General features: G+C 37.0%; 1 protein-coding gene and 1 pseudogene across 1 annotated transcript in view; both read right to left on the bottom strand.

The window, feature by feature from the left end:
• Il1rapl1 (interleukin 1 receptor accessory protein like 1) overlaps window positions 1-15,397 on the bottom strand; it is a 1,446,478-nt gene that overhangs the window by 67,556 nt on the left and 1,363,525 nt on the right. The window lies entirely within an intron of this gene.
• LOC108490175 overlaps window positions 4,886-15,397 on the bottom strand; it is a 203,201-nt pseudogene continuing 192,689 nt past the window's right edge.

Raw genomic sequence — 15,397 nt, 5'->3', positions numbered from 1 at the left:
ACTGAGGTAAGAAGAGGGCATCAGATCCCATGGAACTGGAGCTAAGGGCAGTTGTTAGTTGCCATGTGGGTGCTGGGAACCTTGGTCATCTGGAACAGTAGCCAATGCACTGAACAACTTAGTCATCTTTATAGCCCTAGTTCAGATATTCTTCAGTGCCTTTTAAGTGGCAGACATTGCCTTCAATATTTTGAATGTATAAAAGAGCAAGGCAGATAGATGATAAAGAAAGGAAAAAAATTATATAAATATTTAAAGATGATCAAATACACAGGAAAATAAAAGGATCAAATTTGGCAATATTTGCTATGGGGTGGGTATACAATTTTAAGCAGGGAATTAATACAGGACTCAATGAAATGATTATATTTGAGAAACAAGGTAGATGTCTTGGGGGGAGTATGTTATTTAAGAACTCTAAAGATGGGGGCTAGAGAGATGGCTCAGTGGTTAAAAGCACTAACTGCTCTTAAAAGAGGACCTGGGTTCAATTCTCAGCACCCACATGGCGGCTATGAACTGTCCTTAACTCCAGTTCCAGGGGAATCCTATGCCCTCTTCTGACCTCTGCAGCATTGCACGACACAGGTGCACTCACATACATGCACATAAAATAAAAATAATACATAAAATATTCTAAAAAAGAACTCTAAAGATGGAGAGGAATTGAGCCCAAAATCCTGGGAAAAAGTTTACCTGTGTGTTACCTGTGTGTTAAATGAACACCAAGCAGATTTGTGGGGCTGTTTTGACCATAGAAAGATAAATCTACACAAGGGACACAGAGGAGGGAACTCATTTGGGGCTGGCCTGGTAGGCTCTTGTAAAGGTAGAGTGTTGTTTATAATGTAAAATTGAGAGGTTTTCAGCAGATGAATTTTGAGAAGTGTTGCATAGCACGGTGATAAGAACTGAAGGAGCTAGAAGCTGTTATATACTAAACAATTTTCAGGCTGGACCCATCAGAATATCTTGACAGGTTGGATGTGAAGAATGAGAAGAAAAAATAAGGCAATGATGTTTCTTACATTTTTGGTCTGAACAACTGATTAATGAAGTTACAATCCTTGGGGGTTAAAATCTACAGAGATGATCTTGTGTAGTTTTAAATATATGGAATTTGAAGCATCTGTATGTATGGAAGTAGACTGGCAGTTAGATATGTAAGGATAGAGGGTCTAATTTTAACAGAATTGCATATGCATACTGAGAAATCACTGACATATAAACAGCATGAGATCATCAATGGAATGAAAGTACAGAGAGTAAAGGAGACCAAAGATTAAGCCCTAGTGTACTACAATATTTGGAATTCAGATGGGAGAGAAATGATCAGTAAAGAAGCATGACAGGCAGTAGCCTGAGAGGCAAGAGGGAAACTAGTAAAATGTGGTGTCTGGAAACCATGAGGAAAGAAGTACCATGATAGACGGAGTGAGTACTGTGCCCTGTGTAGCATTCAGTACAAGATTGAATGAAACATGGTAGTCATAAGAAATTAATGCATTACATGATGTAGTTTATATTTCATTTAGAAAATTTCCCTAAAAAGGAATAAAAGTAGATTTTGTCTCCAATAAATACAATAAATATGAATTAAGTGTCACATGAAGGTGCACCACTAGAATTGTATTCATACATCCAATTGAACACCAGATGATGAACTGTAGAACCCAGAGTCCTGCCCCAAGACCAGATGAGGACCCCTTCCTGTGCAACACCAACAAGATCACATGTTTGTGATTCCCTGTGACACTCAACTACACAGAGGCACTCCCAGAGCACTTTCCCATGAAAGATAGCAACTCCTAGAGTCTGTCTCCCTGTTCCACCCACCACCCCACCACCAGGTAACTCAGCGATTACAAGAGGTCCTGGGACCTTGAATGAAGGTAGAGATCTCCAATTGGGCCTCCACTCAACCCACCTCTGCCTGAGGTTGGTGTGACGTCATTCCCCCAGCTCCCAGGGAGTACCATTCACTCCCACTGTCATGCTAACCCATGTTAGCCAAGTATCACCTGTAGAAACTTGTGAGCCTTCTACAAACTTTTGAAAATCAGCAGTGAGAATCTATCAACTGTATAAAAGATTTGCTTAAGCTAAGAAGTGCACATATCCCAAGAAGTATGGGGAACACATCTAACATCCCATTTATACATTTAAAAAAATATCTCAAGTAGAAACACCAAACACTATTCAGCTGGTCGACAACCTAACAATGTGAGATAACAGCAAGTAAAGATTGCAATACCTGCTCACAATAATGAGATCAGAGAGCAATATCAAGAAACACTGCCAATGACCTAACTCTAGATGACTAGGCCCCATCTCAAAAACATAATATAAATTAAAAAGTCACAATCTATCCTCCAGGATTTAGTACATCCATCATAATCCCCCAAGAAGAGCAGCATAGTTGATGCACAGGACAATGATTTCAAAATAGCAATTATAAACATATTCAAGGAACTCAAAGAGGATATACATAAATTCTACAATGAAGACCATGAAAACACAACAGACAGCTGAATGAAGTAAAGAAAACAATACAAGACATAAAAATAAAATTTAGTAAAGTAATAGAATTTCTGAAGAAAAGCCAAACTGGAATAAAACTTGAAATGTGGAACTCAATCACTGAATTAAAAAGCTCAGTGAAAAGTTCATCAATATAATGTGTCAAGTGAGGGACTATCAAAACTTGAAGAAAGTTAGAGGAATTGGACTACTCAATCAATGGAACTATTAAATATACATAAAAGAACAGGAATAGAATGTTCTGGAACACTGGGACACTGTAAGTAACCAAACATGAACCATAAGCATAGAAGAGCAGAAACCCAGGTTCAAGCACAGAAAATATTTTCATCACAGTAATAGAAGAAAACTTTGCAAATGTAAGAAATGCCTATCAAGGTACAAGAGGCATACAGAGAATCGAATAGGGAATATCAGAAAATAAACTCCCCATGTCTCATAATAGTCAAAACACAAAGCACATAGAACAAAGAAAGGACACTGAATGATGCAAGACAAAAGACCAAATCACACTTATATGAAGGCAGGCTTATAAGACCAACACCTTACTTTGCAATGGAGACTTTGAAAGTCAGGAGATCATGGACTGGTGTGGTTTGTTGAAGACCACAAATAATAACACAGGCCATTATGCTCACCAAAAATATCAGTAGTAATAAAAGAGAAAAGAATTTTAATGATAAAAACAGATGTAAGAAATTTATGTCCATTAAACCAACTCTATAGAAGACACTAGAAGAACTACCATAGTCTAAAGAGAAGACTAGACATACCCTAGAGGACACAAGAAATAAATAAAAAATTCCAGAAGAGTTAACCAAAATAGGCAAATGAAAACAACACCATGACAAAATTACAGGAATTAATAAATAAAGGTCAGTAATAACTCTCAAAATTACCAGTCTCATTTTCATAACAAAAAAAGACATAGACTAAATGATTAGATTAGAAAATGGGGTCCATCTTTTTGTTGCTTCAAGCGAACCCACTTCATCATCAATGATTGACACCACTTTAGGGTAAAAGGATGGAAAAAGTTATCTCAAGTGAATGGAAGTAAAAAACAAGAAGGCTTATCCATTCTAATATCTCACAAAATAGGCTTCAAACGAAAATGAGTCAGAAGAGATAGGGAAAGACATATATGCATCATCTAAACACACATACTTCTAAACATGATGCATCAAACACAGGAGCACCCAATTTTGTAAATGAAACACTATTAGATCAAAAACCAGACCAACACAGTGATAATGGGTGACTTTATTAGTCCGCACTCATCAATAGACAGGTAATCCAAACAAACAGTAAACAGATCCCCAAGGGCAAATGATATTATAAATCAAAGAGACATAACATGTACAGAACATTCCATCAAAAAACAATGCACTTTCTTCTCAGCAGTCTATGAAAGTGTCTCCAAAACAATAATAATTTATAAAAACATATTAGGACACAAAGAAAGTCTCAACAAATTTAAGAAAATTGAAATAACTTCCTTTATTCTGACTGCAAAAGATTGAGTCTGGATTTGGACAAAAATAGTAATCAGGAAAAAGACACAAACTCATGGGAAATAAACAACACACTATCGAGTGAAAGTAGGGTCAAAGGAAAAACCCAAAAGGAAATTTAAAAATTCTTAAATAGAACGAAAACTACAATGTACCAAAATCTATGGGACACGGGGCACATTGAAGGCATTACTAAAAGGGAAGTTTACAGTATTAAGGGCCTACATAAAATGACTGGAGAGATCTCCTGTTACTTAATGATGCACATGAAGGCTTTGGAAAAACAAGAACAAACCACACTGAAAAAGAGTGGTGGCACATGCTTTTAATCCCAGAACTCAGGAGGCAGGGGCAGGCAGATCTGTGAGTTCAAGGCCAACCTGGACTACACAGTGTGTTCTGGGCTACAGGGAGATCTTGTCTGAAAAATAGTGGTTAGGAAGGAATCATCAAATTCAAGGCTGAAATTAATGGAATAGAAACAACAACAAAACAATACAAAGAAGCAATAAAACAGAGCAAGTTCTTTGAAAAGATTAATAAGATTGATAAGTTTTTAGTCAAATTAAGTAAAAGAGCAAAAGTACCCAAATTAATAAAGTCAGCAATGAAAATGTAATGGAGACATTACAATATATACTGAGGACATTCAGAGAATCATTCAAATGTACTTTTATTTCTACTTGATTTTAATTTTTAAAAAAGAAAATCAAGAGTTTGCTTTTATTGTTATTATGAGCAGACCAGCCACAGCTCAGAAGGGATGAGGACTTCAATTCAATACCCATCCACTGAAGCAAACTGAAACTACAAAGGTCTCTGAAATGGCTTTACAGTGACACTGATGACTGAGGTCTGAACATCACGTTCTTGACAAAGTCCTCACCTTTCTCGATTGAGGCTTTCAGCTCAGGGATGGCCACAGCAACCATCTTCTCGAAAGGTGTGAGTTTGATAATGTCCTGGTTCTTCTCCAGGACCTTTTTCCCCAGCAGAAAGGATGTGGAGAAGTAGGAAGACTCCTGTTCCCTTTGGACTGAACAAAGGAACATTCGACCACTCCTTCCTTTCCATTCATGGCATCCACCAGAGAGAACACCACGAAGCAGGCTCCTGCATGCCCATGGACAGGGGAGCAGAACCTGCTCCAGCCTTGATCTTCACAACCTCTGTGCCAGCCTCCTGGATCTGCCCAGTGAGTGTAGCCAGCTGGTCTTGGGGAAAGTCCACCTTGGTAGTACAATACCACCTTGGTATTGGGAATGATCGTCTTCCCAATATCCCAACATGGCCACCAGAGACAGGCATGCTGACTTGAGCTGGATCCAAACCCTTCAATTCTGCCACGAATGTGTTTACTCTGACGATATTCAGCATTGTCATTAACACACCACACTTCTTGAAAATTTCAGCTGTGATTGGGATGGTCGAATTGGAAATAATGCAGATGGCTTCCGGGCAGTGTTGGGCACAGGCATCCTTCAGGGTGGCAACAATGGAGGCATTGGTGTTGATAAGGTCATCCCGTGTCATGCCTGGTTTCCTGGGGACTCCAGCTGAGATCACCACCACGTCACAATCGTCACAATCTTTTACGCAATCTGGCAGCTGCTCTGGTCCGAGGTAGCCTTTGACATTGGCTCTGGTCTCTATGTGACTCAGATTGGCGGCCTCACCCGGGATATGAGCGATATCATAGAGGGTCAGACTGCTCACTAAGGGGGCTGATCTTCAGGAGTGAAAGGGGCTGCCCAATTCCTCCGGACGCCCCCAGCATAGTTACCTTGGCATTGTTCTGGCCTAAGGTGCTGAAGCTGCAGCAGAGAGCTGCTCTGGCAGGTCGGGCGAGACTGCTTGGCTGGGGTCCGGGTGGGGGTTGCAGACCGGCAGATGCAGGAACTAGCAACAGACAAGTGACTCCAACGACTTCACAAATGTACTTTTAAAACCTATATTCCACTAAACTAGAAAACCTAAAACAAATGTATGACCTTCTAGTACGCATTACCTGCCAAAATTAAATGAAGGTGAGGTAAACAATTTAAAGAGAAGGAGTAATTAAATGCCTCCCCAAGAAAAACAAAAGCTCTGGACCTGATGGACACAACACAGAATTTGACGACACTTTTGAAGAAAAGCCAATACCAAATACACCTCAAAATATTCTGTAAAATAGAAAAGGAGGAATTAGCTCCATTTTTTATGAAGACAATATTATTCTGATCTTAAATCAGGACAAAGATTAAACAAAGAAAGAAAATTATAGGCCAATCATTTTGATGAACATAGACAAAAAAACTCCCAGGAAAATATTTGCAAACAATGCAAGAGTACATCAAAAATATTAGCCACCACAATCAAGTTGGCTTCATCCCAGACATGCAGGGATGGTTCAGCTTATGTAAATTCATAAGGATGATCCACCACATAAGTCAACTCAAGAACTAAAACTGGATTATTAGATGCAGAATAGAGCCTTAACAATACCGAATATACCTTCATGAGAAAAATAATGGAGAGTCTAGGTATACAGTGAATATATCTTAAAATAATAAAGGCAATATAGAACAATCACACAGCCAACATTGTAGTGAATTGAGAAACAGTATTTCTACTTTCCACTAAAATCAGGAAGGAGACAAGGATGGGCACTCTCTCGATTCCTATTAAATATAGTTCTTGAAGGATTTGCTTGAGAAATAAGACAAGTAGAAGAGATAAAGCAGATACAAAGAGAAAAGGAAGAAGTCAAAATATCCTTATTAGTAGATGATATGATTTTATTCATATGTGACCCTAAAGACTCCAGCAGAACATTCCTAGAGCTGATAAACACATTCAGTAAAGTAGCATGATACATAATGTTCACACAATTATCAGTAGCCATACCATACACCAACAGCAGACATACTAGTAAAGAAATAAGGAAAATGATCCCGTTCACAAGAGACTTTTAAAAAATCTTTGAATAAATCTACCAAGGAAGAGAAAGACTTGGTGGAAGTAAAAAGTGGTACAGTCAGTACCAGTGTTTAGATTACTTAGTGTTTAGTACTTTGTGTTTAGGTTCCCCTCAAAATCTAGAAATTAATTTACCATATAATACAGCCATACCACTCCTGGGCATATACACAAAAGTCTCTATATCCTACTACAGAGATAGTTGTTCATCCACGTCCATTGCTGCCCTTTTCACAATAGCTAGGAAATGAAAACAACCCAGGAGTCCATAAATTGATGAATGGATGAAGAAAGTATGGTACATTTACACAAAGGAATATAATTCAGCTGTCAATGGTACACTTACATAATGCAATATTATTCTGATGTGAAGAACACCCCCCCAAATTATGAAATTTGCAGGTAAATGGATCGAAGTGGAAACAGTTGCCCTGAGTGAGGTAACCTAGACTTGAAAAAAAAAAAAACAATATCAACAAAAAATTACGTGTTCTCTCTTCTACCTGAATGCTAGTTTTGAATTCTTAGATATGCATATTTCAGTTGGAAAATCCAAAGAAGTCAGGAAACAAATAAATTGCCAAGAAGAGTGTTCATGGGAGGGGAGACAGAATGCAGTGATATAAAGGGGGAGACTGACTTAGTAAAGGAGAAGGGGTTAATTAAGGTGGGGAATGGGAAGGCAGGCAGAGAAGGAAATATGAGGAAGGATAACCAACACTAGAGGACTTTCGAAAAAGCCATATGGAAACTCACCACTATAGAAGTTTCTTAATCTATATACATATGCATTATAACATGATCTTAAAAGGAGTCACCTTATAACAGGAAGACAGTGCCCCTGTTAGACAACATAAGCTAGAAAAATAAAAGCCCAAAGTTAGGGATGGACTCACTCTTTCATAGCTGTTGAACAGGGATCCCATAGACCCTCAAATAATATTGGCCATTGCCCCTGCTCTTGGTTACCCACAAGAACTGCACAGTAAGACTCTATTGCTCAAGATTCTACATACATGACCTGTATGAAAACGAAGGAGAAATCTAGCTTCATCTCTACTGGCTAGCTTTAATAGTGTTGTAATCTCCCATGCATGAACTGGAAGAAAAAAAATAATCATTAACCTTACAAAGCTGTAATTCCAGTGTGGCTCAACAACAAATGACTTGGCAAGATATGATCTCTGGTACAATAGTGAAATGAATATTAAGGAAGTGACCAGTCACTTCTAATTGGATTTAAGGTCTGCTTCAAAGATGGAGCCCATTCCTGACATTCATGTGAAGCCTAGGAACATGTGATTGAACAATTCATGGGTTATAAGGGAGAACTTAATATTAATCTGCTAAATAGATATAGTATTTCAAATGACTACTAATGACTTTTTTAAAGTTATTTATTTAATAGCCATGTGATTATAAGAAGCATTTCATTACAACAGCATTGATATACTCAATAACAATTTCCAGAGCAAAGATGGATCTCTTTCAAAATTGGCTGTAAATTTTTAGGTTCACAGTTGAATTAATACAGTTATACAATATTTTACTTAGTATAAACCCTATAAGACATAAAATTGAATGAGGTTTTAAATTATACCTATAGATTAATGTATCTCCCAACTTGCACCAGAGAAACTTCCTTATGCAACAGATGGTGGTTAACAAAGAAATCCACAACTTGCCAGCATACAGAGAACAAGAGACTGTGAGTGATTATTAGTGGATTGAACACCTATATCAAAATCTTGCCTCCCATGTCTCAGGGATTGTTGCGGAAGAGGTAGCAGCAAGATTGTAAGAACCAGAGGTGGTGGATGAACAGAAGGAAACAGAGTTTTTCAGACAGCTGGTCAGTTACTCAAACGAACTCACAGCTACGATGATAACATGCACAAGTACCATGTAAACTCATCCCAGACAAAATCCCAGAAAGGACATGGGGAAATGGGTAAGAAACCCCAACACTGCCAGAGGAACTATTGGAAACCGAAGGCTGTTGGTAACAGGAGAGTTGGTCTCTTAAGGATGTGTCTCTTGGTAGTTTGACCAGGCTCTAGTGGATAGGTCCATGCTAAAGGACATTTGGGGGCACAAAGTTGACTGTATAGGCCTTAATATGTATATGATAGAGTGCATGAAGTTGGGTGGGGGAATAGCCGGAGGGGTTGAGATAGGAGAGGGGACCTAAATAGACTCAAAATATATTGTATGAAATTCACCAAAATTCAACAAAAAGGAAAGAAAACAAAACAAACAAAAATCCCAGACAAAAACCACTTTAAGACACTGAAGAAATCAGCTGAAGAAAATATCCCAAAATTGAAAGAGTTGCCATGTTCATGAATCACTAGGATTAATATTGCGGAAAATGGTCATCCTACCAAAAGCAATTCACAGATTCAAAGCAATCCCTATTAAAATTTCAACATATGTCTTTGCAGAAGTTAAAAAATAAGTCAAATTTAATACGGCAACACAACAATTACAGGATTGTCAAACGAATCTGAACAATGGAAGAGCTGGAGACACAACCATCCAAGATATCAAACTGTACTACAGGGCTATAGTAATAAAGAGAGCATGGTACTGGCATAGAAACAGACACATTGGTCAAGGGTAAGAATTACAGACCAAGGTTTAAGCCCACCTGATTTTTTGACAAATATGTTAAAAATACACATTGGGGAAAAGACAAAATCTTCAGGAAATGGTGCTGGCCCAAACTGGCTCCATGTAGAAGAGTGAACTAAATTCTGTTCTCACTGGGAGGGGAGAAACTAGCACTATTGTTCTTCTAAATAGCATAGTGTTAAAATGGCTTCTCATGACTTATTGTTATACCCACAGATTAGTGCTTCTCTCAACTCTACCCAGAGTATATTCTTACAGCTGATGGTGATTAACACAGAGATGCAGAACTGGGTAACATGCAGAGAATAAGAGACATTGGTGTACTGAACATTAAATTGAGCATTTATATCACACTAGCTCTTTCTAAGGCTCAAAGATTTTTGTGGAAGAGGGGACAGAAAGATTGTAAGAGCTAGAGTTGGTGGACCACTACCAGAAAACTTTTTTTTTACAAACAGCAGAGCTGTTGCACATATGAACTCACAGAAATTATGCCAACATGCACAAGACATATGCAAGCTCAAGTTAGATAAAATCCCAACACAGAGCAGGGGATGTTGGCAAGACACTTCAACAGCAGCTGAGGAAGCATTGGTAAATGCTAGCTCTTGGGAGAGGAAGAGTCAGTGTCCTTTAAGAGTGAGTAAGTTGACCAGACTATAGTGGATGGATCCATACCCACACCAAAAAGAATTTGGAGACACAAATCAAACTTGATAAGCCTTAAAAGTAATAAAAGATGTGATGTGGTGCTTTGTAATGTGCTTTGTAATGTGGGAGTGGAGATGGGGGAAAAGTTCTGAATATGATCAAAATACATTGTATAACATTCTTAAAGAATACATAAAAATACTTAACAAAAGCATTAAATAGGTAGAATACCATGCCCCTTAATCTTGAGGTCACCTATACTTTTGAATATCTTTGAGGTTTTTGTGTCACTGTAATTTTGAGAGAGTCTCACTATGCAGCCCAACCTGGCCTCAATCTTACCTTACCATCTGAATTTCTGTGATTACTGATGTGTGCCTGGTTACCTTGGGCTGGGCAGTTTAAAAATGTTTCTACTAAATTCCTGCAGTTAGATGAACAGAAATATTTCTGAAGAACAAAGTTAACAACTGAGAAAGTGAAGACATGTTTATTGCACAAGCTCTCAACCCTGTAAATCATCTTGTTTATTTAAATTAAGGCAGAGCAATCTCATCAAAGCATAATACAATGTGATTGAGTTCACAATGCAGTATTTAATTAGAAAATGTTAATTAAGCTTCCTTAATTCAACTTCACATCAAAGAACTGTCTTTACACTCACATGCTAGTTCTTAATGCTCAGTCATAAAGCATGAAGCCTGATGCAGGTCATACCCTGTGTAGCTGCATTATGGTAGAATAATGATTCTGATTTTGAATGCACTATACTAAATGGCTCAAGCTTATTTTTTCCATTGACAAATGGAGGTTCAAAATGCTGCTTTGGTTCAATATAAAACAGAAAAGTAGCCTTGAGGAAACTTGTTGTAAAGTCATGTAATATTGAAAGTCCATATGATTCATCCATGGATACATGGAAAAGGAAGGAGGCAGAGTATGAATGCAATCCTAAATTATTGTACAGCAGAAAAGGATCTGGAAGAAATTCACTACAATGATTTCTATGTTTTTTGTAAATAATGACCACATGTACTTTTAGCTTTCTGTTATAAAATGTAATGAAAATTTTGGACCTTGTATGGCGAGTTTCTGGACCTTGTATGGCGAGTTTCTGCCTGCAGCTAATTTTTATGATTGAATTGCAACCCCCTGAAAGCAGCACTTAGGCTGAAAATGTTGACACCTCCATAGCTACAGTGATAATAATGATGAGAGTGTGAATACAGGGTATTTTCAGTAATCAATGAATTTTCCAATCTGAAAAAAATGAACCTTATAAAATAAGGAATATAATCAGATTCATTATATTAGGAAGACGAGGTACAGGAATTTAATATTACAAGTTCAGAATATAATGCTTTTCCAAGGCACGTGCACGCACACACACACACACACACACAAAATGAACGAACGAATGAATGAATGAATGAAAGAAATCATAGTCAAAGTAGAACATAGCAGAACCCAAATTTGAATCAAAAGTTCTTAAAATTTCATACTCTTAACCACCATGTTCAATGCCTCCCTATAACCTGTAAACATGACTCTGTTCATACAAGTAACATAAAAATAGTAGCATGCAGTTGGAGAGATTGTTCAGCAGTTTAAGAATATATGTTACTCTTTCAGAAGACCAGTTACTTTTCCAGCACTCAAGTTGGGTGGCTCAAAGTCTCCTGTAACTCAAGCTGTCGAGGATCCAATGACCTCTCCTGACCTCTGAGTTCACCTACATGCACATGCACAAATCCATACATGGATACACACACCCACATAAATAAATAAACAATAAGATAAGTGTTTTTAAAATGATTGTAGCCTGACTGGGTGGTGTACACTTTTAATGTGAGCGTTCTGGAGTCAGAGGTAGGCAGATCTCAGTGAGATCCAGGCCTGCTTGATTTACATAGTGATTTATAGTCCACCTGTGGCTACAGAGAGACCCTATCTCCAAACACCAAACTAAACCAAACCATACTGAACAAAATGATTATAACAAAGACAAAGAAATATACAACATGATTCAGAAAATCAAGGTGACCTTACACATACTTAGTAATACTTTACTTCTCAATTTAACAAAAATGTGATGGATATAAACAGACTATTTTTTGTTTAAAAAATCTTCAACTATTTAGAGAAATAGAATGAATTCAGCTGTCATCAGTGCTGTATAAGTTAAGCAATCTACCACCAGGTCTCACATAAGTGCGTGCATGCACACACACACACACACACACACACACACACACACTCACTCACTCACTCACTCATAAATGTTTGATATATTAATAGAGCATGCAAAATTTTTATACTTTGTAAGCGTTCTCTTCTATATTATCCCATATCTCTCTTAGTACAGTATGTTCTCACTTCAGAGCTGGGATTTTGAGGTTATGATTATCCAAGTCGTCAAGTGGTGGAGTTAAAATATGAACCTGGAACTCTTCCTACCCAATATTCATTTTACACATGAAAAAGAATAGGGCAGGTGAGATGGCTTAGCAAATAAAAGTACTTAACACCAAGTAGGATGATCTAAGTTCAGTTGCCAGAACCCATATGATGGAAAGAGAGAATTGATCTGTAGAAATACCCCTTTGATCTTCACACATGTGCTGTGACATGTGTGCACCACTACACATATACACAGAAAATAAACAAATGGAAAAGGAGTATGAAACTATTAAATTCTAATAAGTGACTATTCTTATGTCTTATAAACATGGATTGGGATCTCAAAAAATGAAGTGAATAAATCAGAATAAAAGAGGATAGCAGACCATAACAATTAAAAAAAGCAATTGCTGAAAGTCATGGTATGATAAAATATGTGCTGTTATTTTTTTTCTTAAAGCTTACCAATTGTTTTCACAAAGCTGAATTCCCCAATTTTCCTTTAGGCCTCAGCTGATGATTACAGATTTAGGTGGCCTGTCTTTGACACACACACATCTTTCACTTTGTAGAGTTTGATGAAATCAGTAGCCCTATCTCTTGATAGTCTCTTTCCATGCAATCATTCATGTTTATGATAAATTTGTCCTAACTTTTTCTTTGCCTTAGATTTTGAGATGTCATGAGTGTTCAACAACTGGAATTCAATTTGGGGAATGTACCAAGAAGCACTCCTAGTTCTCAGGACTGACCCTTAAGAATACCACCATCTTTGAGTGTACAGGGAGCTGAGTTGTGAGGAAGGACATAAGACAATGTCTGAGGAAGAACTTTGAAGGAAAAATAAAGCATATCAGTATTTCTTATGAAAATAGGAGAAATCAAACTGGGACACATTTTAAAAAAAGCTTCTGAATGGTTGTTGACAACCAACTCTTTTCCTTCCCCAATGATTCTCACAGCGATTGTTATTCAAAGTGAAGTGTTAGCCATACAAATTCAATAGTAGACTGCAGAATGAAATTAGTCTTTATAATAAAGGTATCCCCCAAACAAGAATAAAAGGCTCTTGTGATGTTGCTTCAAAAACCACTTCAGCAACAACAAAGACATTTTATGTTCTTTCATTTTTCTTTTAAGCAACGTTTAACAAAAAAGAAACGAGTCAAATTTTCCAATAAATAAAATTTGACAAAATAATATTGACAGAGGCTTGTATAAAATGAAGAAGTCATCTGATTTTACCATGGAAGGAAAATTATTTTAACTAGTGCTTAAATTTTGATCTACAGTGGAAATATGAAATATCTGGATATTGCTTTAAAATGAACATTAATTACCTCCCAGTATCCACTTGAATAACTTTCTTATTTTTCTATTTTCAAAATATTTTTTTGTTTTTAATTATGTGTGTGTGCACTTGTCTGTATGTGCACTAGATGACTACAGTGCTCACAGAAGACAGAAGAGGTCGTTGAGTCCTCTGGTGCTACAGTTTAAAGGATTTGTGGGCCATGAGACAAGGGTGCTGGGAACTGGACTCAGGTCCTCTGCAAGAGCAGAATGCATTCTTAACTACTGAGCCGTCTCTCCACCCCTTGAATATCCCCTTCATAATTCTGAGTTACTATGTCTTGAATATTGCGTATCACTCTTCTTGAGTTACTGATCCATGGTCATTTTAAATATTCCTCAATGGAAAGGAAAACAAGAAACTTGTGCTGCCTTATTACATCATATGCAATGCAAAGGATGGAACGTATTTTGGAATAAAAGAAAAAATATTAAACATATTTGTTATTTAATTTTTTTAATTGGAATCCAAACATAAGAAAAGGTAATTATACTGTGAAAGTGAGGCATAGAGCATGAAGGTTACAGTGTCATGTACTTGATTTGCATTTTCTGTTATATGTAAGTGCATTTCTGATATAACATCATGCTTTCATTTTTAAGGCATAAGAGGGTGAATTCAGACAAAGAGAAATACTGATAGTTATCTGTCTTTCCCTTCCTCTATTATGAAAATCATGAGTAAAATACTTGTGAGCGGATGGAGTTTTGAAAACTTCATTGGAGTAATAACTTAATTTTCTAAATTTATTATAGGCATATCAACTATCCCAGCTTTGCAACTGAATGGAATAAAGGAAGCTTTCTGGAGAGGCAAATTATATTACAAAATGAAATGAGAATGGTGCACTAATCTCATGTGCAAAGAGAGGCTCTTAAGCACGAAACTATTAATTTTATATATTATTAACACTTAGGAAATTGTCATCTCGACTTCCCAGCTTGGCAGAAGCAATATAACACTCACCATACACAAATGGAGTTAATGTTGCCAGAAAAATACTGTATGAAAATAGCCTCTAATGATCTGGGTCCTTGTCATGACCAAATGCTATAAGAAAATGAGTTTAAAACAAAACCACCTTCACCAATTCAAAAAAATAAACTTTTTGATATTTTAAAGGGGAAAATGGCTTCTTTTTCGAATATGAAATGAAATAGATTCTTGTTCTGAAGTCCATTCACATAGACTATAACATTGTGATGAACATCCCTCCAGGCATCTTTCTTTTGCTTATACATCCATATTGAAAAATGTGGTAATTTGACACTTTGCATGTTTTTTAATTTTTAAATTTCTATGTGGCAAAACTGACATTTCTGTTTTGCTGTACAATTATATA

The sequence above is a fragment of the Nannospalax galili genome, unplaced genomic scaffold (genome assembly GCF_000622305.1).
Source record: "Nannospalax galili isolate Female #2095 unplaced genomic scaffold, S.galili_v1.0 scaffold7, whole genome shotgun sequence".
Classification (NCBI taxonomy): domain Eukaryota; kingdom Metazoa; phylum Chordata; class Mammalia; order Rodentia; family Spalacidae; genus Nannospalax; species Nannospalax galili.
This window is presented reverse-complemented; position numbering and strand designations above follow the sequence as displayed.